Below are 25,727 nucleotides of genomic sequence, written 5' to 3' on the forward strand. Positions count from 1 at the left end.
CCACTCTTCCTCAAAATGGTAACCATAATTACAGAAACTCTAAATATCCTACATAACTGAACATTAAACACGAACTTACACAAAAAAACATCTTTCCTTTAACTGAAAAACACATAAAATAACACTTTAATCCCTAAATTTACTCTCTTAATGCAGTCCTTTGCAAAGCATGCTGGGAACTACAGATCCACTGGCCAGTTTGTTCATTTCACTCAACAATGTTAAGTTGACCAAACAAACACTTATTAAGTAAAGCTGACAATACTCATTTTAAGTAGAAACAACTCAGTATACTTTAATTTTAGTTAAATTGTTTTTTTTTAAAGTAATGCGAACAAGTATGATTTGAGTGCAACTAACAACAGTGCAAGCTACTTTTTTTGAGTGTTCTGCAGAAGAATTAACCGTATGCAGGTGTGGAACAGCATGCAAATGGAGGACAGAAATGTTATTTTTGAGTAAAAAGTTAGGTTCTTAATTAAACATTATGAAATAAATAAAAATAAATAAATCAGTGCACTGTGAAAAAATATTTAGAAAAAAAGTTACCTGGTTGCCTTAAAATTTTGAGTTCATTGAAATAAAAATTTTGAGTTAATACAATGAACATTTTTGGAGATTCGACAACCTTTATTAAAAGATTATTAAAAGATTTTGTAAGCATATTGGGTAAAAATGTGTGTGTTATTTCTGATGACACACACTCTAAAAAATAATTCAGTGGCTTAGTAAATATCACAGTAATAATTAACTTTATTAACTTAATAAAATCTCTCAATATCATTTACTTGATGGTTTTAGTTAAACATACCAAAATAATTGACTAAAAATCCAACAGTTGATTTTGTCTAAAATTTATAGTTATATTTAAGTTTTTTTCACTAAAATAATTTAGTATTCAAATAACCAATTATTTATTTTAAATATACTTAATACATTTGCGAAATTTATTTCAAAATATTTGAGAATGGAGAATTAAACCGAACTGTTTCAAGAACCACAAATACTACTTAATTAAAATCGAGATTATTATTATTTAACACACACTGAAGAAATTGAGTAAGTTTACTCGATTAAAACAATGCACCCCTCCCCCACCCTCTGACGTGACGACAGCTCAACGGTTGAGTGAGGGCGGATATTTGAATTCTCCTCAGTCACCAGAGCAGTTTCTTCTTCTCAGCGTTGCAGAATTGGGGCATTTCCTCTCTGAAATTCAGGTTTGTATGTTTTTTTTAATCTAAATAATCATTACTGTGCTAAAAGGCATTTTATTTAATTCAAAACAACATACAGGGACGCAGTGTGAGTCACCTTAAGTTAACGTGTGGCGTTGGTCTTTGAAACGCCTGCTGTGTTGCTCAAAACACACAACTTTAATTCGTAAAGATAATGAATTTGGATGATAAAATCTTATTAAAACTGGGCACTGTTTGTTTATTGTCAGGTTATGGAGTCTGGCGCCTCGCAGCATCTTTCAGCTACGAATGAAACGCAGGACAGCGGTCTCGAGTTCAAAGTCCACCCGCAGACCGCTAACGTTAGTCCATCTCAGGCTCGAGAAACAGCGCTGATACGGTGGAAATGGGATAACAGACCGGTTGATTACACTTGAATTACTTTTAAATGTTTAATTTTTACTTCTAAAATGTTACATGAGTTTAAATGTTGTAAAATAACCGTTCTTCTTTACATGTCAAAACAGTAATATATGCTGTAACGTTAACGTTATTGCTTTACTCGTCGACAATAAAGGCCATGTCATGTATAAGTGTGTTTGTGTGGACTGTGGAGTATTTTACAAAGGTTTAGAGGAAATTAAAGTTATACTATACAAGTTAGTAATACTCATAAATAAAAACAGTTCATATTAGTCATAAATATTGGTTTTTAAAATGCTTTTTACCCAATTTTTTCTACTCAATTGAATTTGTTAATGTAACAAATGCAGTTACTCAGATCTACTTAATTTTTTACTTACATTTACTCAGTTCTTATGGTGTCTATAATTGATTTCACTGCTTTAAAATGTACTCAATTTTTTTAGTGTAAAAATGTTTCACCAAAAAAATTGAGTAAATCATAGTATTAGTTTTTAGAGTGCAGCGAAACATGCCAAATTGTGCTATTTTCGAGTTTCTATTTATTAAACTAATTTCCTTCATTGTATCAACTCAAATTTTTAATTTCAATAAACTCAAAATTTTAAGGCAACCAGGTTACTTACTTTTTAAAGTTAAACCATAAAAAAACCCTCCACAAATGTTTTACAGTGTAGAGGTGCATGGTTGGCAGTTACAGCTGATCAGGCGAATGATGTGACTGAAAAATAATATTTTAATTAAATTCGGATGGGTGGCGGTTGAACCAATCAAATGAAAAACTCTCCAGTGTGCAATAAAAAAAGTTAAATACTGTGTAAGCTGACCGATGATTCATCTTCCATCATGTCGCGTCTTGCTCAAGGCCACTAAGCAAACTCACTATGAGCCCAGCTGTCAGTATGGAGGCCTAAACATCTCGTAGATGAGACTGCCTGGGTTATTTTGTTATATTTTAAAACAGCCAGTCAAAACTGTTGCCTACCACTCAGGGAATAGACATTTAAAACATAGACAGATTATGGAGTGATATATGAAATTACATCGGGCAATGGCAGCACGAGATGTTCAGAAGAACTCAAGAGCTAAAGTTCTACAAGCTCAATAACATCCACAGAAAAAAAGAAGGGAAGAAAAACAGTTAGAAAACGATGCCCATTAATTAGATGTGCAAGCAGGCAAGTTTTGGGGTTGTTATGGACAATTAAAAATGTGAACTTGCACTGTTGTGCGGTGGACTTTCAGCAAATTTTACTGATTGAACAGAGTGTGCGCATTTCTTTAATGTTGAGGCTCCATAGTTTGTTTATTGTATGATTGTTAGGCCTGCTAGTGTAAAATGCCTGAAAAAGATGCACTCTTTTCCCATGTTTTAAAAATGAACGGTTACATTTCTTCAGACTCGTCCCAGTCGTCGCCCTGACATGACAGTGTGTAGAGTTAATTAGCCTGTAATGTGAAGGTTATTTTATTCAAGCTTGCTTTCTTTGGGCAATAAAGTGCAATAGGCAATAATTAGTAGTGGGCTAAATTGCAGCATGTTGTGCCAAATTGCATTTTTTATTACAATTATAAAATTCTACAGAAAATTGCCTATTCAGGTACGGTCAGGTTTGCCGATGTGCATTTTATTTAGGCTATTTATTTATTTGTGTCCCTGTGCGCCGTGACCTTAAAACAATCAGCGGATAGCGGGCTAGTGCGACTTTGAGAATTGGTCAGAAAACTTTGGTGCAGGTGGATGATGGATGAATGATGAGCAATATAGCAAATAAAAATAGAGTACAGGCAATTCACTACTGTTCCTCATTTTTAAAATATCTAGAGCATTTTTCTCCAAAGCACAGTTTAATTTCTGCCCCTGCTGTGCACCAGTTTTAGATGTATGTACCCTAAAGATCTGAGTGCATCTTAAAGACCAATGTGAATGTTGACATGCCTGTAAATATTCTGATAACCTCTCTGTCTATGCTGTCATCAAAGCTGTTCTTACTCTGAGGACTCATAATACCAGACAGAGCTGAGGTTGAAGTCAACGGTCAACCTTAACAATGACCCCTTTCTCCAGCACTGTCTGTATACGTAGTCCTGTAAAAAAAAAAAAAAAAAAAAAGACTCTCTGTGAGGAAGCATCTCTTCTCTAAACTGTTACAAGAAAAAGCCATCTAATCTTCTGGAGGATCTCCACTTCTTCATTTTACGTATTTATGCAGCGACAAGCACTTTATTAATGCATTTTCTCTGTATAATATATGTGCAGAAAGACATAATAATGTTCATAAGCTTTATCAGAAAGAAATTTTTTTACAGCACACCTAGATAAATCATAAAGCCGAGCTGTGCTCTTACAGCATAAACAATTGATTGGCACGTAAAACAGTACATTAAGTGAAATTTGCACAATCCAGAAACATGTAGATCATCACACAGAACGACTCCAACGTGTGGTTTTGATATTCTCTGAACATTACGATGTGACATTAGAGTATCAAGTGCTCACCGAGGTATAAAGAGCTCATGAGTGCTCTGTCGAAGTAACTGATCAACACTGATCTCATAAAAGCCGTCTCATTTGACAAACTCCTCCAGCTGAAACAATGAACTATTGTCTGTATATTGCCTGTGTGGGTTCAGCCGAGTCTTATGACAGTCACAACACTCAGATATCGGCAATAAAAATAACTGCAAAGAGGTTTCCCTGAGCAGTCAGTGATTAAAGATGCCCTTTCTACAGCACAAAGGATGAAGCAATCTAACCTAAACAATTTTTCTGTCATATTTTGTTCTCTTTATGTTGTCTAGTCGTATTCTAATTCATTTTATAAGCAAAATGGGCCATTTTCCTTTGGCTGTCATGAACAGTGACTAATCTTTACAGCCATGGACTGCCCTAAATGAAATGCATCACATATGAGACGTGGTCATGTGAGCGTGCACTCACCACAGTCTTAAATGTCTCGGTCTCATATAATTCACATATGTATACATATAAAGGGGATGTTAAACATGATGCCCTTGAAAAGGGTCATGTACCTCAGTGTATATATTGTACATTCCCACTACCGTCTCTGTGATTTAGTGTGAAAGGCGCTTCTTGTATAGACTCTTCGGGAGAACAAGGTGATAAAAGGGAGGTTCCTTGAGCTGTGATTAGCAGCAGGGTGAGATTGCTTCAATTAGCACGTAATCGTCTCTGACATTAGAGGTGAATGGCCTGACGCCTGAACGATTCTCAAATACCATCACCCTCCGTCCCCTTCTGAATATCAATGATTATCATCATGGTCATGGTCATGGTCCTCACTCCTCCAGTGTTTTCCTTCAGGATGTTTCTGTCCTTTTTGATGGCAGGATCATATCTTTGCATGTCACTTACATCATTTCACTTGTGTCATTTGCAGAGTCGTTTCAATGCTGCCCTTCAAGAAACACTTCTGATTCATCAAAGACGGATGTCAGCTTTTTGACAATTTAAAGGTCAACAAACTGCACATGGCTCCTAGATTCTACAGCAAAATGGACAGCAATATGTGACATAGGGTGGAAAAAAGTTATATTTGAATCACCCTGATATTTAAAGTAATGATAACCGTGTGATATTAGTTTCCTTTTCACTGATAAGTATCAAGTGCCCAGCTTTATCTAGGCATTTTTCCAATGTAACGCAACATTTTTCATTACAAATTATATTATTGCCATGGCAATTTGAGTGAATGTATATATAATTGTAAGATGATATATTACATTTCATTTAGCATTGACATTTCTATAATTGTCTCTTGAATTTCAGGAGATCCTGCATAGGTGTACTTGTCCATGTTCAATTGGATATCTTTGATGGAGCCCTAAGGCAATGGATAAAAACACTCTAAAGTAATATCCCCGCATAATCTAATAAACTGGATTTAAAATGTCTTCTTTAAGAGGAGCTATATATGTACATTATATACACAGAGGGTTTCTTTGTGAACATGATTTGGATTCAGTGTGTCAGATTGGCCCTAATCAGAATTAGAATACCTACTCAGATTCAGATCTGTCAGCGTCTCTGATGGTTGAAACTTGCTTCTTTGGTCTTCCTCCAGGCTTTTTAATTGCACCCTCTTTCCTCATTTGACCCCTCGTATTCCTCTCTAAATCTTTCCATTTTTGTTCTATTTTGCCAAAACCAAGACTCTAATTTTGCTTAACCCTTAAATACATTTATGTTTCGCCAATCATTATTACAAATTCGGGTCTTTCAGGTCTTTTAAATCTATATCCAACATGGAAAGATCTCTACCTATTGTGATAATATAAAACTCTCTTGATATTAGAGCGACAATTACAAATGAATAAAAAAAATGCATATTTCGTTAGCTTTTGAGGCTTAGAATGGTCAGAGCTGATGTCCTAACATTCAGCATATGGCTCATATTCGCAATCTCAAACATATTGAAACTAACATTGCTAGGCGGTTGCTAAGGTGTTCTTGGTGGTTGCTAAGGGGTTGCTAAAGTATTCTGGGTGGTGTTGCTAGGCAGTTGGTAGTTGTCACAGATGGTTACTATGGATTTTTTATAGAGTTCTTAGCCTGATTTATTACTTAGCTAATTACTATTAGCATGTAGATATTCACTGCTAGCATGTCTAGCATGGTGGAAGTGATGTTTGCTAGCATGAGTCAAAAGACCCAACCCTCAGGTCTCTATGATGTTCTGATGCAGAGATAAAGGTCTTAAACTGTTGCTAGGGTACTACATTTGGTTGCTATGGAGTGGCTTGGCAGCTGCCAATGATGATACTCCAAAGGCTGATTGTTAGTATGAATGATATAAACCAACCCCCCATGCCTCTATGGCCTTCAGATTAGAAAATATCCCTCTTTGGATTTGGGCTGCTAGGGTGCTAGATAATGGTTGCTGGGGCGTGGCTAGGAAGAGATTTGTGATTGGCTGTTAAAAGTTGTGTTAAAATAATAACGTCATGACTTTAGACATTACATTTTGAAGACGGTGGTATATACAGTGACATAATACACTTTTTAGTGTATTATAGTACCATAGTAGTTCATAGTACCTTTTTAAAGTTGCCACTCTTTGTCTACATTACAAATAAATAAATATACAAATACAGAATTTATATATTGTTACTAAATGAACTTTAAGCATTTAAAGATTCTTGTTTAAGAAAGTAAATTCAGTCAAGTGTGTCCAGGCTGGTGCTCAAGCATTAGCTGAAAACATAATAATGCGGTGCTATGTTAATAAGATTAGCTATCAGACATTAGACAATAACATCTGTGTAGCTCTTTAATTTTCAAAAGTAGACAGCAAATCTTTGGAGACAGGACGCGTCTTAGTTTAATTGCTTGTTCGCTGTCAGAGTACTTCTGTTCTGTTGTACAGCAAACACTTGTGGCTTCATTGTAATGTGGTGCTGGGTCCATCTTTATCTTTATATGTTTGATCTCTGCGCTCCAAGCGTCTTAGAACCATGATTAAATCTCAGCACAGATTAAGATGCACACTGCGACGATAACTGTAAATTATTATTTTACTTCCCAGTTATTAAAACCCAGCTGTGCGTCCTATGTATTACTCGGGGAGTCAGTGTGGTTTTTGATTAGAGTCTGGTGAGTGATGGATGACTTCAGCACTGATGAGGTCTATTACTTTCACATGACTTTGTATCTCCCCGTGGTCAGTGGCTGGGTGGTAAAGTTGTTCTGATATATATCTCTGCTTTTATGAGGATGAACACAAGCGGATGGAACCCAGCTAGAGGTACCAAGAAAAACCGGAAATACAGTGCCTTGCGAAAGTATTCGGCCCCCTTGAACTGTGCAACCTTTTGCCACATTTCAGGCTTCAAACATAAAGATATAAAACTGTAATTTTTTGTGAAGAATCAACAACAAGTGGGACACAATCGTGAAGTGGAATGAAATTTATTGGATATTTCAAACTTTTTTAACAAATCAAAAACTGAAAAATTGGCGTGCAAAATTATTCGGCCCCTTTACTTTCAGTGCAGCAAACTCTCTCCAGAAGTTCAGTGAGGATCTCTGAATGATCCAGTGTTGACCTAAATGACTAATGATGATAAATAGAATCCACCTGTGTGAAATCAAGTCTCCGTATAAATGCACCGGCACTGGGATAATATCAGAGGTCCGTTTAAAGTGCAGAGAGCATCATGAAGAACAAGGAACACACCAGGCAGGTCCGAGATACTGTTGTGGAGAAGTTTAAAGCCGGATTTGGATACAAAAAAAAATTCCCAAGCTTTAAACATCCCAATGAGCACTGTGCAAGCGATTATATTGAAATAGAAGGAGTATCAGACCACTGCAAATCTACCAAGACCTGGCTGTCCCTCTAAACTTTCAGCTCATACAAGGAGAAGACTGATCAGAGATGCAGCCAAGAGGCCCATGATCACTCTGGATGAACTGCAGAGATCTACAGCTGAGGTGGGAGACTCTGTCCATCGGACAACAATCAGTCGTATACTGCACAAATCTGGCCTTTATGGAAGAGTGGCAAGAAGAAAGCAATTTCTTAAAAATATATTATATTTTATATAAACATATCAAATAATCTTCGTTCCACTTCATGATTGTGTCTCACTTGTTGTTGAGTCTTCACAAAAAAATTACAGTTTTATATCTTTATGTTTGAAGCCTGAAATGTGGCAAAAGGTCGCAAAGTTCAAGGGGGCCGAATACTTTCGCAAGGCACTGTAAAACCAGCAGTTTAATTCAAAGCTGTATGGCAGTGAAAAGCCTTTTAGTCTTCTTTTCTCGTTTACTTTCCACAGATTCTTCTCTTGCATTACCTTGACCTTTTGTAGTTATTTTCTGTTTGTCGTGTTGATTGCAGACGGTAGGATTATTGGTGTGTGTACTCACAGGTCTTTGTCCCTGCTGAGCTTAACACTAGTCTAGCATCTTCAAATTCATGTATTATATCTTCCCACGCAAACTTGAGATAATCCTATAATCCCTGTTCCTTGAAAACACTCACCTCATCATATCTACTGTGTGAAGTATAGTAGATGCCCACACTTGTTTGCTTATATCTTTTGTGTCTCCTACAGTGTCACTTCAAATGGCTGGAAATCCAAGACATACTCTGTATCGACCATTAAACTGTATATAATAGCTTTTTTCTTGTATATTACTGGCAAAAAGCACAAAAATATTGTCAATCATACCATTTACTCAAAATTAGCCTGTATCCATTTCTAAGTGAAACCTGAAATCAGTATTTCAGTGTTCAATATGTTCAGTATTTTAATTTTGATGAATTAAAGGCTTAGTTCACCTTTAAATAAACTCTTGCTGATCATTTACTCACCCCCATGTCATCCAAGATGCCCATGTCTTTCTTTCTTCAGTCGAAAAGAAATTAAAAAATTCCAGGATTGTTCTCCATATAATGGACTTCAGTGGGCATCAAACGGTTCAAGGTCCAATTGACAGTTTCTGTGCAGCTTCAAAGGGTGTTCGGGACGTCACATAATACGCAATTACGTTGAAAAGGTCGCGCTTGACGTAGGCGGAAGTTCTGAATCAGTGTTTACAAGTGTTCGTAAAAATGTTTTAAACGACAAACTGACACAAAGACATTTGAATATGTCTATATAGTCCTCCTTCCGCTCATTTGTACGTCAAGCGTGACCTTTTCAACATAATTGCGTATTACGTGACGTCACGAATGCCCATCACAGAACAGAGCAAGGCGAGCATTTGTGCTTATAAAATGTAAACTTTATTTATTTTTTATTTTTTTATGACCGGTCGGTCGTTTTGCTAGATAAGACCCATATTCATCATCTGGTATTTAAAGCCCTTTTAAGCTGCACTGAAACTGTAATTTGAACCTTGAACCGTTTGGTGCCCACTGAAGTCCAAAATATAGAGAAAATTCCTGGAATGATTTCATCAAAAACCTTAATTTCTTTTCAACTGAAGAAAGAAAGACACGGACGTACATGGGGGTGAGTAAATTATCAGCAAAAGTTTATTTAAAAGTGAACAAATCCTTTAGTGTGAGGAATGTTACACAGTCTGTGGAGAAAGAAAATGCTTTTTTAAAACCTGCTTTTGCCACCTTGGCTGTTAATGTGAGCCATACTGATCCATTAACTTTTTTGTTTTGTTTTGTTTTTAGAGAATGCTCTACATTTTCTGCCAAGTATTGCAGGTTAAGTACAAATAATAAGGTGTTGTAATATTCTGTGCTATTAATTTACAGTGCCACTAAAAGTCTCGCACTAATGGCACATTAATGGCAGTAAAATTGTAACTGAATATATTGCTTTAAATGTAAATAGAAAACTGGTAAATTTAAAATCAGTTACCTTATTATGATGTAAAGTTAACATGTTTTTCACTATACTAGAAGAAAAGGTTCCATATAGAACATTTTAGGGGTTCACGTCATGGGATCGATTTTTAGATTTAGCTTTAATTAATTAATTTGACTTCAACATAACAGAAAGCCTATAAATCCCAGCATAACAAAAGTTTATACACAAACACATCTCTCCCTATATTAATATTGTGCAAAAACACTTTATTTGAATTTGTGTACTCCTTATGCAGTCTGACCTAAAGCATGCTGGGAACTAGAACTCTAATGCACTCATTCAATTTAATCAGTTATTGAGCTGACTCTAAACTTTTTCCTTTTGAGCTTTTAATAATATGTGGGTGAACTAAATGCATTTCATGAAGTAAACATGAAACATGAAGTAAAAGCCACAAAAACTTCTATTCTGATATCATGGGCTCTCTAACTATGACCTGACATGAACCTTTTCAATCAATAGCATATTGCAAAAAGGGTCTACATAATGGTGCAGATACATGCAGAAACGCGTAAATAAATAAATGAATAATGTCTCTTAATTTAAATTCAAGTGTTGTGATAAGTGGATAAAATAGCAATGAATCATGAGAAGCACTTCGAATAATTTTGAAATGTAGCCCTCTCTAAAAGCTAGGGAGAGATGGAAATTGCAATTCATCATCAGTGCCCGAATCTCGCCTTCAATTAATTGTCCTCGTACGGCACCGCCTAAAAATACACCTCCGCCTTGGCCCCACCACCCAACCTCCTGATGTGGAGTCAGAGAGAAAGAGAAGAAAAGGTGAAATAAATATGTTCTGCATAATCCAAATAAATGTAAATAACAGTCAAGCGTAAGTTTTTGTTCCTTTTCCACTTCATTTAGTCTGAAGGGAAATGATGAATATTAAATGTGTTTACTTTGTCTCTCCTCTGTTAGGAAGAGCCCTGTCGTAATGACACTGCCCAGATTGGGTGGCGTTATTAATTCCGCACACAAAAGCAATCCATCAATGTTCTTCCAATCTCTCGAAGCCGCGATCCAGAGAGTGTTAATTGTGAAACGTGAAGGGGAAGGACGGGAAATGGATTCAACAAATTCTGGATTGGTTTTGACACAGTACGTTTTTATTCCTCGGATCACTAAGGGGAATGATACAGACGTTAATGATCCCATTAATCATCGTCTAATCATTGCTGATTGAATGTATATAGCATTTAAAAATTAAACGAACGTTTATCTGAGATCTGTTTACAGTTGAAACAATCTGTAAATGCTTTTGTCAGTTTTTTTCACCAGATATGTACAAAAGGTTGCATCTTTAAATGAATAGTTCACCCAAAAATAAAAATTTGCTCTTAAATAACTCACTGTCAGGCCATCCGAGATGAACAGTAAAGAAGATTTGTTATCCTCTGTGAATTATATAATGGAAGTCAATGGGTGCTGTCACTTTGAGATTAAAAAAAAACAAATGCAGACAAATTAAAATGAAAACCTGCAGCTCCTAACCATACATTGAGGTCTTAAGAAGCCAAATGATCGGTGCAAGAAAATGAACATTTGCAACATGTTTACCTCTAATCCACAGCCTTGGCAATCGTTCTTGAGCATGAGTTTTCTGACACACAGGGACATATGTGCAGAAGCGACCTTACACGTGAGCCGAAACGGGAGAGGGATGACGTGCTTTGTATATTGTTCATTAAAAAGGTACTTGCATGTGTTTATCCTGATTGTTGCAACAGATTTTAAAGGCCCTCTGAAATCAAAATGTTTTTTAGCTTTTAATATGAAATGAAATTAAAGCCATCTTTTACTCTGCTGTTGATTCAATGCCCTATGTCCTTTCAACACGATCTCATGGTCATGGCGTATAAATAGTATGTGTGTGAAATCTCATGGAATGGATACGCCAAAACGAGTTTGCATATGATACGAACTTTATGGCGTGCATATGACACGCTCTTGGGTAGGTTTAGGGTGGTGGGGTGGGGGGTTCGTATGTATAATACTACGCCATAAAGTGCATATTACAGGGAGATGCTCGCCATATTTGGAAAGTGTCCAGGAGGCACACTATAAGGTTTTGCGAGAAATAATTCAGTCGAAAACCAGCCAGTTGAGTACAGCCATTACCGTTTCTCAATGTCAAGGAAGGATCCTCGGAAGCCAGAATTCCAAGGATGCCACGTCATCGACATCCGACGAAGGACTGTTCCAATGTCGAGGATCCTCGGAATTTTAACCAAGGACTGAGTCCTTCGTTCGAAAAATATGTCATATACAGAAAAGGATGCATATGAGTAGCCTTCGCGCATTTCGCGTTCTCAAATCACCCACAATCCTATGCGCAGCTTCGCTATCTTCTGACGTTCCCGGAGTCGGAGCGTGAACGGGGCAAATATGCTTGTATCGAAGTTTGGAGATGGGAAGGAAGGAGGTGGGAACCGGCGAACGTTCAACAACTTTATTATAAATAATAAACAAAACGAAAGTAACACGGGGAAAAACCCTCACGGGCGACTGCCCGCACACACATAATAAACCATAAACAAACCATAACATAAACTCCAGGACTAGTCCTCTCTCGTCTTCCACGCTCCACCATTTATACTCCAATCACTTTGCCGTGAGCCGAGACCGGTGTGGCGATCAGCTGCTGCTCATTATCACTCCATCGGCCCGCTCTCACGGTCCCTCACCTCGCTGATTGCCACAATGCTTTTATTTACGTTACCAAACATTTGTTATAACCGTAGTAAATATACGTAAAGTTTAACGTTTAAATGCCGGTACAAATTACTACTGTATTGATATAAAAATATATACAAATAACGTTACACATAATGCTATTGATGGCCAACGGACCTTTTCACTGACGTAATGACGCAATGACGTGCACTTGCTAGCCTGTTCCATTTACCTGTTCTCCGAATGCTAAAGAGGAGCCTCGCCTAGCCTCTGAATGAAGTGACTTGGAAGGATCAGTCCTGCCAAGGAAGCATCCTTGACATTGAGAAACACCTTCTGTGTGTGTTCTTGTAATGACTAGTACAAACCGTCAGCATACACGGCACTCATGCTCACTGTTGTCATGGCACCCAAGATAAACACACGCAACATTTTGAGAAATCAGTCTCAAAAGAAAAAAAATCGCCACTGTCATATTTTCTATAAGGTATATGATAAGAAATAATACAATACTAATAATAAAACCTCCTGAAGTGAATATTGTACACCGGTTGTCATGACAACAATGCGTGAGCATGAGCGCCACTCCTGCTGACGGTTTGTACTAGTCATTACAGGAACGTGCACGGAGCAACAGCTGAGCTCAGTGTTTTGACTGAATAATAGTTTGATTCCCCCAAAACCTTATAGTATTCCTCCTGGACACTTTCCATATATGGAGTGCGTCTCACTGTATCATTGCATTATACTTCTGTAAAATTTTTCATATTGATTTATCATGGTCACTATCCACCGCCATAATAGGAAGGAGCGCATGTAGAACTGTTTTTAAAATGACTGCTTTTGAGGTCCGAAAAGGATAGAAGGACATAGGGCATTGAATCAACAGCAGGGTGAGTAAAAGATGGCTTTAATTTCATTTCAGGGTTAACTATCCCTTTAAGGTTATAAATAAGATTGTGTGTTACAGTGTTAAAATTAGCATTTAGGAGATATTTTAGTTGAGGTGCAAGAAGTCTGATTTCAAGTTAGTTTCACATGCACCGCTGCAGCGCACACACACAGTCTGCTCCGGTCCAGAGACACAAGACCCCAGAGTGAATCTCAAGCGCAGAGCAGACAGCACAACATATTGTAACCATCTGAATTCTTCACAGAATGCTATATTTCAAAGCGATAGGATGAAGATTATGATCAGAAACGGTTACTCAGTGTCTTACCGAGCTGAAAGGCTTTAGTCAAACTGTGATATAAACAAAGCGCTATTGGCTGTTTTAAAAATTGGGAGGAGCTGCTTGATATGTCCTGCGCTGTCTTCCTGTTTCTCTGGAAATGATGTCAACACATAGAATTATGCTGCAAGTTTCAAGGTACTTCAGTGGGCCTTTTTAAAAAATGACATTCGCTTGCGTGATCTCACTCGGGATGACTGACTCCCATTGTTTGTGCCAGATTGATTGAAGTTATGCTTGCTTGCTCTTCGTATGGATGTCAGCACACCCAAGGGGTTACTCAAAGTGCGGAGGGTCTGCAGTGAACATTTTTCCCCCCATGATTTTAAAGACACCCAAGGGAATCAAGTAGGCCTACTACTGAAATTATCGGCTGTGCCTAAGTTATGTGAACTAGATGTGTGTGTATGTGTGCTCCTTTCTTTAATGCGGATGTGAAACTATATGTGTTAACTTCTGTATTGTTGAATGTCCAATTGATATTATATATGATATGATATGATATTATAAATGATATTAATGAAATCGTAAATGAGTTTAATGATTATTTTGTTAAAATTGGTTATAAGTTGGCAAATAAAATAGTGGATCCACAAATTAAATCTATGAGTATTGATTCTATACATAAGAGCTCAAACTCATTTTTTTTAAGCCCAACTAATGAAAATGAAATATTACAAATTGTGAGAGATTGCAAAGGAAAAAAATCGGTAGATAAAAATGGGTTGGATATGTGTATAGTTAAGAAAATAATGTATGACATTGTTCAGCCTTTTACTTTTATTTGCAACCAGTCATTTAAAACTGGTATCTTTCCAAATGAAATGAAAATAGCCAAAGTTCTCCCACTGCACAAAGATGGTGACAGGCATTTGTTTTCTAATTATAGACCCATTTCTTTGCTTTCCCAATTTTCTAAAATATTAGAAAAATTATTTGTGAAAAGGCTGGACAATTATATGGAATTAAATAATATTTTAACAGAACAACAATTTGGTTTTAGAGCACAGAGGTCCACAACAATGGCAGTTATTAATTTAGTTGAACATATTACACAAGCAATAAATAAAAAACAGTACACTGTTGGAATTTTTTTAGATTTACAAAAAGCCTTCGACACAATAGATCACAATATCTTATTACATAAATTGCAAAAATATGGTTTCAGGGGGATAGCACATTCGTGGGTTGAAAATTATTTGACAGATAGACTTCAGTATGTGCATATAAATGGTGTAGAGTCTAAGTTGCAGAGAATAAGTTGTGGAGTTCCACAAGGCTCGGTGTTGGGACCCAAGTTATTTTTGCTCTATATTAATGAGATTTGTAAGGTGTCTGATGTACTCAATTATATCTTGTTTGCTGACGATACCAGTGTTTTTTGCTCAGGTCCAAATCTGGAAGAGTTGGTAATGGTAGTGGAGAGAGAACTGTACAAACTAAAGAGCTGGTTCGATTCAAATAAATTATCTTTAAATTTATCTAAAACAAAATTTATGGTATTTAGTAATAAAATTATAGAAAATGATATTAAACTTAAAATTGATAATAATATATTAGAAAGAGTTAATTACATTAAGTTTTTAGGAGTGATTATAGATCATAAAATGGCATGGACATATCATATACAAAATGTTTAAAAGAAAATATCAAAAACAATTGCAATTTTATATAAATTGCAATATATTTTGAATAAAAGTGCATTATATATATTGTACAGTACTCTCATCACTCCATATTTAACATATGGAATAGAAATCTGGGGAAATACATATACATCTAGAACTACTCCAGTTTTTCTATTACAAAAAAAGGCCATAAGAATAATCACACATTCTCCATATAATACCCCAACAAATTCTTTGTTTACTGAGCTGAAAACATTAAAATTCTATGATATGGTAGATTTGTATACTACTATATTGGTGTTTAAGGCAAGGCAACACTTACTCCCACAGTCCTTGCAAGCTATGTTTAATTTGAGAGACAGTAATTATGCTCTTAGAGGGACATATGTGTTTGATATACCATATTGTAGAACCAATTTAAGAAGAAACTGCCCATCAAATAAAGGTGTTCAGGTGTGGAATAGCTTCCCTGATGAATTAAAAAAGGCTAATTCATTAATACAGTTTAAAATAATTTATAAAGGACTAGTTATGAAAAAATATAACAAATGATGATGGCAATGATGACTGATGGTAGTGGTAATGGAAATGATAATGGTAATAATAATAATAATGATAATAAATATGAAAAATATAATAATAACGATGTATGTTCTTCCAAACACACATTGAGAATATCTTATATTTTATGTATTAAATTAATGTCAATTAGTGCAGCTTGTGTGGAGTTAAGGGTAGGCATAATAAGCTTTAGCTTCAGCCTACACCTTTGGTCAATAAGAGTGTAAAATTTATTTTATTTTTTATTTTGTTTAAAAAAAAAAAAAAGTTTTTATTTTATGGTTATGTATGTGTGCATGCATATACAGTATTGTATGTATGTACCCATATGACTAGTGCTATTTTGTGTAAAATGATTGCAACTGGAATTTTGATTGTTGACCAAAAAGAACTAAATAAAAAAAAAAAAAAAAATGTGATATAACAGTAATATACAATTGTGATAGGGCTGCACAATTATGACAATAGTTGATTATTCCCATGAAACTGTATTTGGGATTATTACATTTGATTATCACAATTTACATTGAATGATAGCTTTGTAGCTTTATATTATATAGCTTTTTATCACTGATTTTTAAAAGACAGCAAGAACATTGTTTGTATAACATTACACTTTAAAAAATTATTTAGAAAAAAAAGTTACCTGGTTGCCTTAAAATTTTGAGTTAATTGAAATTCAAATGTTGAGTTAATACAATGAAAAAAATTTGAGATTCGACAACCTTTATTAAAAGATTATTAAAAGATTTTGTAAGCATATTGGGTAAATGTGTGTTTTATTTCTGATGACGCAGTGAAACTAATTGTGCTATTTTTATGATTTATCAAATTTTGTATGTGGTTTAGGTACAATAATATTTTGAGTTTCTATTTACTAAACACATTTCCTTCATTGTATCAACTCAAATTTTTAATTTCAATAAACTCAAAATTTTAAGGCAACCAGGTTACTTACTTTTTTAAGTTAAACCAATAAAAAACAACATTTTTTTTTTACAGTGTAACAACACATTATTGGCTGTTTGAGAACATAGTCAAGCAAAAATCCAATCATATTAATTTCCGTTATGTGTCTGACATTGTAAAGAGCAAAATCTTTGTGCAGTGTATACAGTAACTTGAGTAAAGTTGAATCACTGAGCTGGTGTGTGTGGAAGCAGGGCTCATTTGCATATTTATGGAACTATATAGCAAGTATGTAGAGTCACAGTCAAGCTATTTTAAGGCATGAAGAAATTGTTCTCAGGAATGTAATTTTGGTGATCAAAGATTTTTGAATTATTGACTACAGGGGGACTCAATTGTCAGGAGCTGCGGGTTAATATTTTTTGTCTGCATATGTTTTTATTTTATTTTATCTTGGAAATCTTGGATGGCCTGAGGGCAAAAAAATTAACAGCAAATTTTCATTTTGGGTGAACTGAGATGTTCACTATAAACTGCTGTTGTGTGAAATGAACAAGTAAAGATTACTTTAAAAATATTAAAAAACTGGAAAATGGATAAAATGGATAAAAATAAAAAATAAAAAAATGGATAAAAATGGAAATTAATTGAATTTAAAATAAATTAATTTAGCTGTCATTAACTACAACCCTAAGTGCAGAAAATTTGGGACATTTTGTAAAATGCTATAAAATAAAAGAATCTGCTAATTATTTAACTGACAAAACGTACACACAAAAAAAAGATTTCCAATGTTTTCACTGAACAACTTTTTTCACAACTGTATTTTGTAAATATAAACAAATGTAGATTTTTATTTGCTGCAATACACTGTAAAAAAAATGGGATAGAGTAATGTTTACAACTGTCACATCACCTTTCCTTTTAATCACACTTTTTAAAATGTTTGGGAATTGAGGATACTAATTGTTTCAGTTTTGCATTTGGATTTTTTTTTGCCCAGTCTTGCCTGACACAAGACAGCTTCTCATCAGTCTGTGGTCATTAGTGTCTGATCTGATTCTCATTTTCATGATGGACATTCTTTTTTAATAGGAGACAGATCTGGACTGCAGGCAGACCAGTCAAGCACATCCACTCTTTGGTGCAGAGGATCTACAAAACCACTCTGTTGTAGCACATGCTGAATGAGGCCTGACATTGCCTTACTTTAAAAAATGTCTTCTTGATGTCATTAAATGTCTCTGTACAATCCCAATATATGTCTCCACATCAGCAGTACCTTCACACATGCAAGTCATCCATGCCGTTTGTGTTGATGCACCCCCATACCATGATAGATGTTTGCTTTTGTACCTTTCACTGATGAAAGTCTGGATGGTCATTTTTGTCTTTGGGACTGAGAACTCAATGTCTGTTTTTCCCAAAAACAAGATAAAATGTGGACTCATCTGACCAAAGCTTGCATTTCCACTGTGTTTTGGATCCTCTGAGATGAAGTCGGCCCAGAGAACTGTAGCAGAGCTTTCTCGTGCGGAAGAGGTTCAAGTGGCATTCCTTGATGCAGCGGTAGACTTTGTTAAGTGACAACGGTGTTACTTTTTCAAAGTACTCCCAAGTGGCTAAATATAACATGTGGCTATATTTAACATGATGAGTAGCATGATGGTTTCTCATGAAATGCCATCTGAGGGCTAAAAGGTCACACATAATCAACAGAGGTTTCCTGCCATGCCCTACATACAGTGGGTACGGAAAGTATTCAGACCCCCATACATTTTTCCCTCTTTGTTATATTGCAGCCATTTGCTAAAATCGTTTAAGTTCATTTTTTCTCATTAATGTACACACAGCACCCCATATTGACAGGAAAACACAGAATTGTTGATATTTTTACAGATTTATTAAAAAGAAAAACTGAAATATCACATGGCCCTAAGTATTCAGACCCTTTGCTGAGACACTCATATATTTAACTCAGGTGCTGCCCATTTCTTCTGATCATCCTTGAGATGGTTCTACGCCTTAATTTGAGTCCAGCTGTGTTTGATTTTTTTAACCTTTATTTAACCAGGCAAATTACTTAAGAACAAGTTCTTATTTTCAACAACAGCCTGCAGGAGAATTAAATCTCCTGAAAGACATACAAACATATTTTACAGTACATACATATGAACGCTGAGATAGAAGTATATGATTCCAATTTCAGTGACTTTTGTACCAAATTCCAGCCATTAGGAGCAGCATAACAAAAAACTTAACGACCATAAGCGGTTTTCGTATTTTGGATATTTAAAAGAATTTGATGCAATGATCTGGTTGTATATAATACGAGGTTGAAGCAATTCTTTAAGACATTTTGATAATAAACCTAACAGGACTTTATAAGTGAAAACATACCAATGTATTTCCTGTCTGATGTGTAATGATGACCAATTTAAAAGGGAATAAAGCTCACAGTGATGTGTTCTGTAAGGTGCATAGGTAATAAATCAAATAGCTGTATGGTATGGTGTATGGTGTATGGTGATTATACTTATTGGACTTGATTAGGAAAGCCACACACCTGTCTATATAAGACCTTACAGCTCACAGTGCATGTCAGAGCAAATGAGAATCATGAGGTTAAAGGAAATGCCTGAAGAGCTCAGAGACAGAATTGTGGCAAGGCACAGATCTAGCCACCTTTACAAAAAAATTCTGCTGTTCTTAAGGTTCCTAAGAGCACAGTGCCCTCTATAATCCCTAAATGGAAGACGTTTGGGATGACCAGAATCCTTACTAGAGCTGGCCGTCTGGCCAAACTGATCAAGGGAAAAGAGCCTTGGTGAGAGAGGTAAAGAAGAATCCAAAGATCCCTGTGGCGGAGCTCCAGAGATGCAGTCGAGAGATTGGAGAAAGTTGTAGAAAATCGACCATCATTGCAACCACCAGTTGGTTCTTTATGGCAGAGTGGCCAAACGGAAGCATCTCCTCAGTGCAAGATACATAAAAGTTTGCAAAAAAAAAAAAAAAAAAAAACACCTGAAGGACTCCAAAATGGTGAGAAATAAGATTCTCTGGTCTGTTGGGACAAAGATATAACTTTTTGGCCTTAATTCTAAGCGGTATTTGTGGAGAAAAATATCAACTGTCCAATACAGTCCCAACAGTGAAGCATGGTGGTGGCAGCATCATGCTGTGGGGGCGTTTTTCAGCTGCAGGGACAGGACTGGTTGCAATCAAGTGAAAGATGAATGTGGCCAAATACCTGGATATCCTGGAAGAAAACCTTCTCCAGAGTGCTCAAAACCTCAGACTGGGCTGAAGGTTCACTTTCCAACAACACAATGACCCTAAGCACACAGCTAAAATAACAAAGGAGAGGCTTCACAACAACTCAATGACTGTCATTGAATGGCCCAGTCAGAGCCCTGACTTAAACCCATTTGAGCTTATCTGGAGACCTGAAAATAGCTGTCCACCAACGTTTACCATCCAGCCTGACAGAACTGGAGAGTATCTGCAAGGAGGAATGGCAGAGGATCCCAAATCCAGGTGTGAAAAACGTGTTGCATCTTTCCCAAAAATAATCATGGCTGTATTAGATCAAAAGGTTTTTTTTTCCTCTTTCGAATAAACTGTAGTCCTTCGAAGTTGAAATAATAAAAAAACAAGAAACAAAACCCAAACAGATGGGGTCGAAACCCAGCCAAGGAGAAATATAAATAAAGTTGTTTATCCAAGGAAAATCTCGTATTGTTCAGATTTGTTAAACACTCTCAAAGTGTGAGCTTTTAAGAATTAATATTACACAAATCTACTTCTCAACTTGTTAATCTATTGCTAGATTATTAAACTGTTTGTTCGCGCTCAAACCACTCAATAACGTCTGCTTTCACTCGCTTTCACATGTCGTTCGAAATCTCTCGTCCAATTTTCTGCTTGCATGCAATCTTCTGGAACTTTTCCAGCAGGGGCGGAGCTAACCTTTCACCTCACCAAAATGATGGATGGATGGATGGATGGATGGATATTCTAATTGACTGCCATTTAGACATATCATACTGTACATGTTTACCTTTGACATTCTTTTAAGAGTGCTATAACCATTTCCTGCTTGAGAAAATAGTCATTGTATGAATATTAATGCATTATCTCTCTGGCAGCTCATTTAAAATGAATGAACGCAAGCCTTGGGCAGAGATGGGCCTGTACAAACACCAGGAGCTCATTAAAACTCAATTGTTTTGTAATGTGCACCTGTCTAAAAGAGTAAAGAGGTGCAGATGTGGAGATGGACCAATCTAGGATCAGAGGTTACCGGCGTAATGTTCTTTAGATTTGAATAATTTACCATGAACCACTTCAGCAGTGAATGCCCTTTCCATTAGGCCGATTTTGTGGAAATTGAATGAAACCTGGAATACAGTCTGGGAAATGGACAAATAGCATTGGTGTGGGCTATTATGTGAACCAGTTATATATATTTGCATTTAGTTATGGATTACAAGGCTTGTATAAGCATGGCCTGAAATTAGCATGGTTGACAGTTTTTTTCTTATATTTTGCATACCAACAAAGGGAAAACACACACATTTAAATCACACACACATGTATCTATAAAAAAATGCAAGTCTCAGCGTTTCTAATCCATATGTTATGGCATAACATTATCCAAATGTCTGTTCACCCACACTTATTTACACTAAATCAACATTTTTCCAGCCGGAGTCAGGGTACAGCTCAAAATTACTCATGCACAAAAACAAAAAAAAAATACTTTTATGTATCTTATTCCATGTCAAATGAGTAATAGTCAGCAGAGCAAAGGATGAGCTCATCTATGCGTCTTTCTGTAGCCTGGGCTTGACAGATATGCACATGTAAAAGATATTTTTAAATCGAAACATCACTCCTACATCTACAACACGGTCCCTGTCAAATTAAATTCCACTGGCATATTCTGTATACGTTTACATGCTTGTATCCTTGTTTTAATCTTTGTAGTTTTTCAACCTCATGCGTTATTCCTTCTCTTCAGCTGAAATTCTGCTTTGGCAGCGAGTGGAGTCTGCGAGTTACCATGGTAACCTATGTTTTATCAGCAGGGTAGTGTGTCGAGTCGTCAAACAGAGCCGCCCACATGGGTCTACGAGTCTGGAGATCATTGCTGTGTTACAGTCCTGTGGGTGAACTGCTGTATCCCATGGTCCTAAGAAAAATGTTATTTCACGATTGTTTCATACCTGTATGACTTTCTTCAACAGAACACAAAATTTGGTTCCCACTGTGTTTCAAAATGTCTTTTTGTTTTCCACAGAATCAGAAGAAGTCAGGTTTTGAACAACACAAGTGTATTATAACTTTCATTTTTGGGTGATCTATCACTTGTGCATCGCATCTCTTTAGCTGCTATTGAGCATAGATAGATGTGTGTGTGTGTGTGTGTGTGTGTGTGTGTGTGTGTGTGTGTGTGTGTGTGTGTGTGTGTGTGTGTGTGTGTGTGTGTGTGTGTGTGTGTGTGTGTGTGTGTGTGTGTGTGTGTGTGTGTGTGTGTGTGTGTGTTTTAAATGTTTTACCTTTGTTGCTATGCAAAGTACAAGAAAAAAAAAAAATACTGCCAACCCTGCCAATAACAGAATGCAAATATATGTATAAGTGATTCATGTAATACCCCACACCCATGCTGTTTGTCCATTTTCTTGACTGTATTCCAGGTTTCATTCAATTTCCACAAAATCGCCCTAATGGAAAGGGCATTCACTGCTGAAGTATCATCACATTAGCTGGTATTGAGCCACCCACATGGGTCTACGAGTCTGGAGATCATTGCAGTTACTGCTGCATCCCATGACCCATCACCAATTTCACTCATAAGAAGAATTTATGAAGAATGTGCCAGTTGCTATTTTCCATGCAGTTTCAATGAATGATAATTGAAGATATGAACTTCAAAAAAGCACAAAAGTACATAAACTATCATAAAAGTTTTCCATATGACCATGTTTCCTATTCCAAGCCTTCTGAAGCCATACGATCGCACTGAATTCACTCCTTTTCACCAAGGGCCAAACAACTTGAGATTTCTATCCTTGTTACGGAGACCTACTACAAGAGCACTGCAATTATTTTGTCTTTCCTTTAGACAGTTTTATGTTCAATATATCTTGACATATACAGACAGTGGTATATGTAATATAAAAAGTACATCAAGGACATATTTTCTTCAGCACGTCTCCTTGAAAGTGGTTTGCTTTAAGATGTTTTTTCAGCTTGCCATTCTCTGAATATATTCGGTCAAAGTGTATTTCTGAAAATAAAGCAGAGGATCTAATCCGAAGAGCTCTGCAGGAAAAGCTGATCAGAAACTTAAATGAAACGTTCAACTGCTCGTTGAAATGCTTCTTAGAAGATGTTTAAGGTGTGCAAGACAGTCTGGACAGATACTATGATATATGAAGGGAATGATCATTTTTTCAGTGGTAGTGAAGAAGGTCTATGTAATTTGTTTGATATTTTGACACCGCCAGGAGAGTTTTCTTTTCTTTTTTCTATAGTCAACTGAAGTTGTCCCCATACAGATCACCATCAATTCAACAACATACAACATCGTTCGCCCATGACACATCAAGGATTCATGCATCATGCAACAGCAGCCTTTTTGAGGTAAACGTTTAGTTCAAAATACGCAGAATTCCCCTGTGTGAAGTGCTAAAATCATGAAACTGTGACAGAAAAAGATGGCTTTCAGCAGGTCAGTGACCCTGAGCTTGAGATTTGACAGGAAACGACTCGCCGCCCTTGTCACAGTGAAGACGGCGGATGACTTTAAGAGTCTGTGACATGTTTTCTGAAGATAACTGCCCCGATGAGAACTTGCTGTTTGGACAGGAACTAGAAGGTGTTTTAGGCAGCACCTTTTTATTGCGATTGGCAAGATGATTTATGCCTGCTGATGTGGGATTTAATGACTCTGTGCTGCCAAGTGAGTCAAAAGGCACTTTAACTGGTATTATGGATTAAAAAGGTATGAATTGTAATGCAGTACATCTGACTTTTTATATTTCATTACCATTTCTCTCTCCTACCCAGAAACACAGAGTAGTTTATATGAGTTATCTCACCTCTTTGAAGCTCTGCTCACACAATTTAATATTCCTTTGGATGTCGAATCTAATAACAACATCCTTTAGAGTGGCATAATTTCTCTTTACTGCCCTGGTTACCTGCCACCCATCCGATAATTGCATCAGAAAGAAAGATTTACGCAAGAAAATATATTGATGGCTCTTAGTTAAAAAGCAAGGAAGATTAAGTCTCCAAAGATAAATTCTGGCAAGAGACAAACTAATAATTACATGTCAATGTGGACAAACATGTCTGAGTTTTGATGTGATTTATTTTAGCACTCTGGGGCTTGTAGTTTGTTTACCGAGTGAGAAAGCAGACCTGTCGTTTTTCACACGCCCGGCAAACACATGATTAGTACATGCATTTAACTCCACATGTGAGGGGAAGCACTTAAGCCTTGGTGCCATTTACTAACGATGCTTAACCCTGGTGTTAACATCATTTTAAACCCCAGGTAAAGGCCATTTTAATGCTGCATTAAGCAACGTTCCACTTGTAATTTTGAAAGGGTTTAGCTCATTTTTTTAAACCCTGAAATAGGAAACCCATTTGCTTTGTTAGCAAACTGCGTTGCCAAAGATATTATTCAGTGTGAATCAAGCTGGTGGTAGATTCTAACAGAAAGTTGTTAAGCAACAGATGACCAAACAAACTGCTTCAGTGCTTACCTTAATAAATATTTATGCACAGTCATGCTGTTAAGGTAATGGGAGTGTATTGTAGAAGTGCACTATTCACAGTCATGAATAGTGCACTACCGAAAAAGGGTGTATGGTACAACAGGGCTAAAAGGTTCCTTTGATTTTAGTGGACCCTGGTTCGAGTCCCGCTTGGAGCGGGCGGTTCGAACAGGAGGGGCTACACTAGTTTGATCTAATATTTGATGCTTTTTTTAAATTGTAGATTTAAAAAAATTGTAGATTTAAGTAACAAATAAGATTTGCAAAAATAATTGAATATATTTTGAGACAAAGGTCTTCTTAATAATTTTGTTCAAGGCAACCGTTTTTCAATAACGGAAGAATATGTAAAATTTAGGGGTGTAACAGTAGACATATTCATACCAAAACGTTTCGGTACAGGGCTCTCGGTTTGGTGCACATGTGTACCACATGGTACGAATGTAGTCTTTAACAGTTAACAGTTGACTTGTTTTAAGCACAGAACACTTCAATCCAAGTTTCCACATGAACATAATAAGTATTCAGTCCATTTTATCATGAAATTCAAACAATAAATGCTGTTTTGACGCTCTTTAATGACTGATCACTGCGTGTCAGTTCAATCGGCAGCATGGCACACAAATAAACGCGATCATCTCTTTCTAAGGAATAAACATGAATAATATATCTTAAGGTATGTTGAGGATATATTACAACTTACTGAAATGAATTATAAGTCGTGTAATTGCTCAATCGTTGTTTCAACCGCAGAAAGACAAAACAGCTTGAGAACAATGTCCTGTAGCATCACATTTTCCTCAGGTAGACACATTCAGTGTCCACAGCTGTTAGTTCTCTATAAAGCAACTCTTTCACTAACTATATGCACTGTATTAACCTATATATTCATTATATTCTACTTAACCTGTTAGTTATGTCTTGTTTATTTTATATATGTTTAAATAAATCATGATTTGACAGCTATTTATA

Source organism: Pseudorasbora parva, chromosome 11 (genome assembly GCF_024679245.1).
Source record: "Pseudorasbora parva isolate DD20220531a chromosome 11, ASM2467924v1, whole genome shotgun sequence".
Taxonomy (NCBI): domain Eukaryota; kingdom Metazoa; phylum Chordata; class Actinopteri; order Cypriniformes; family Gobionidae; genus Pseudorasbora; species Pseudorasbora parva.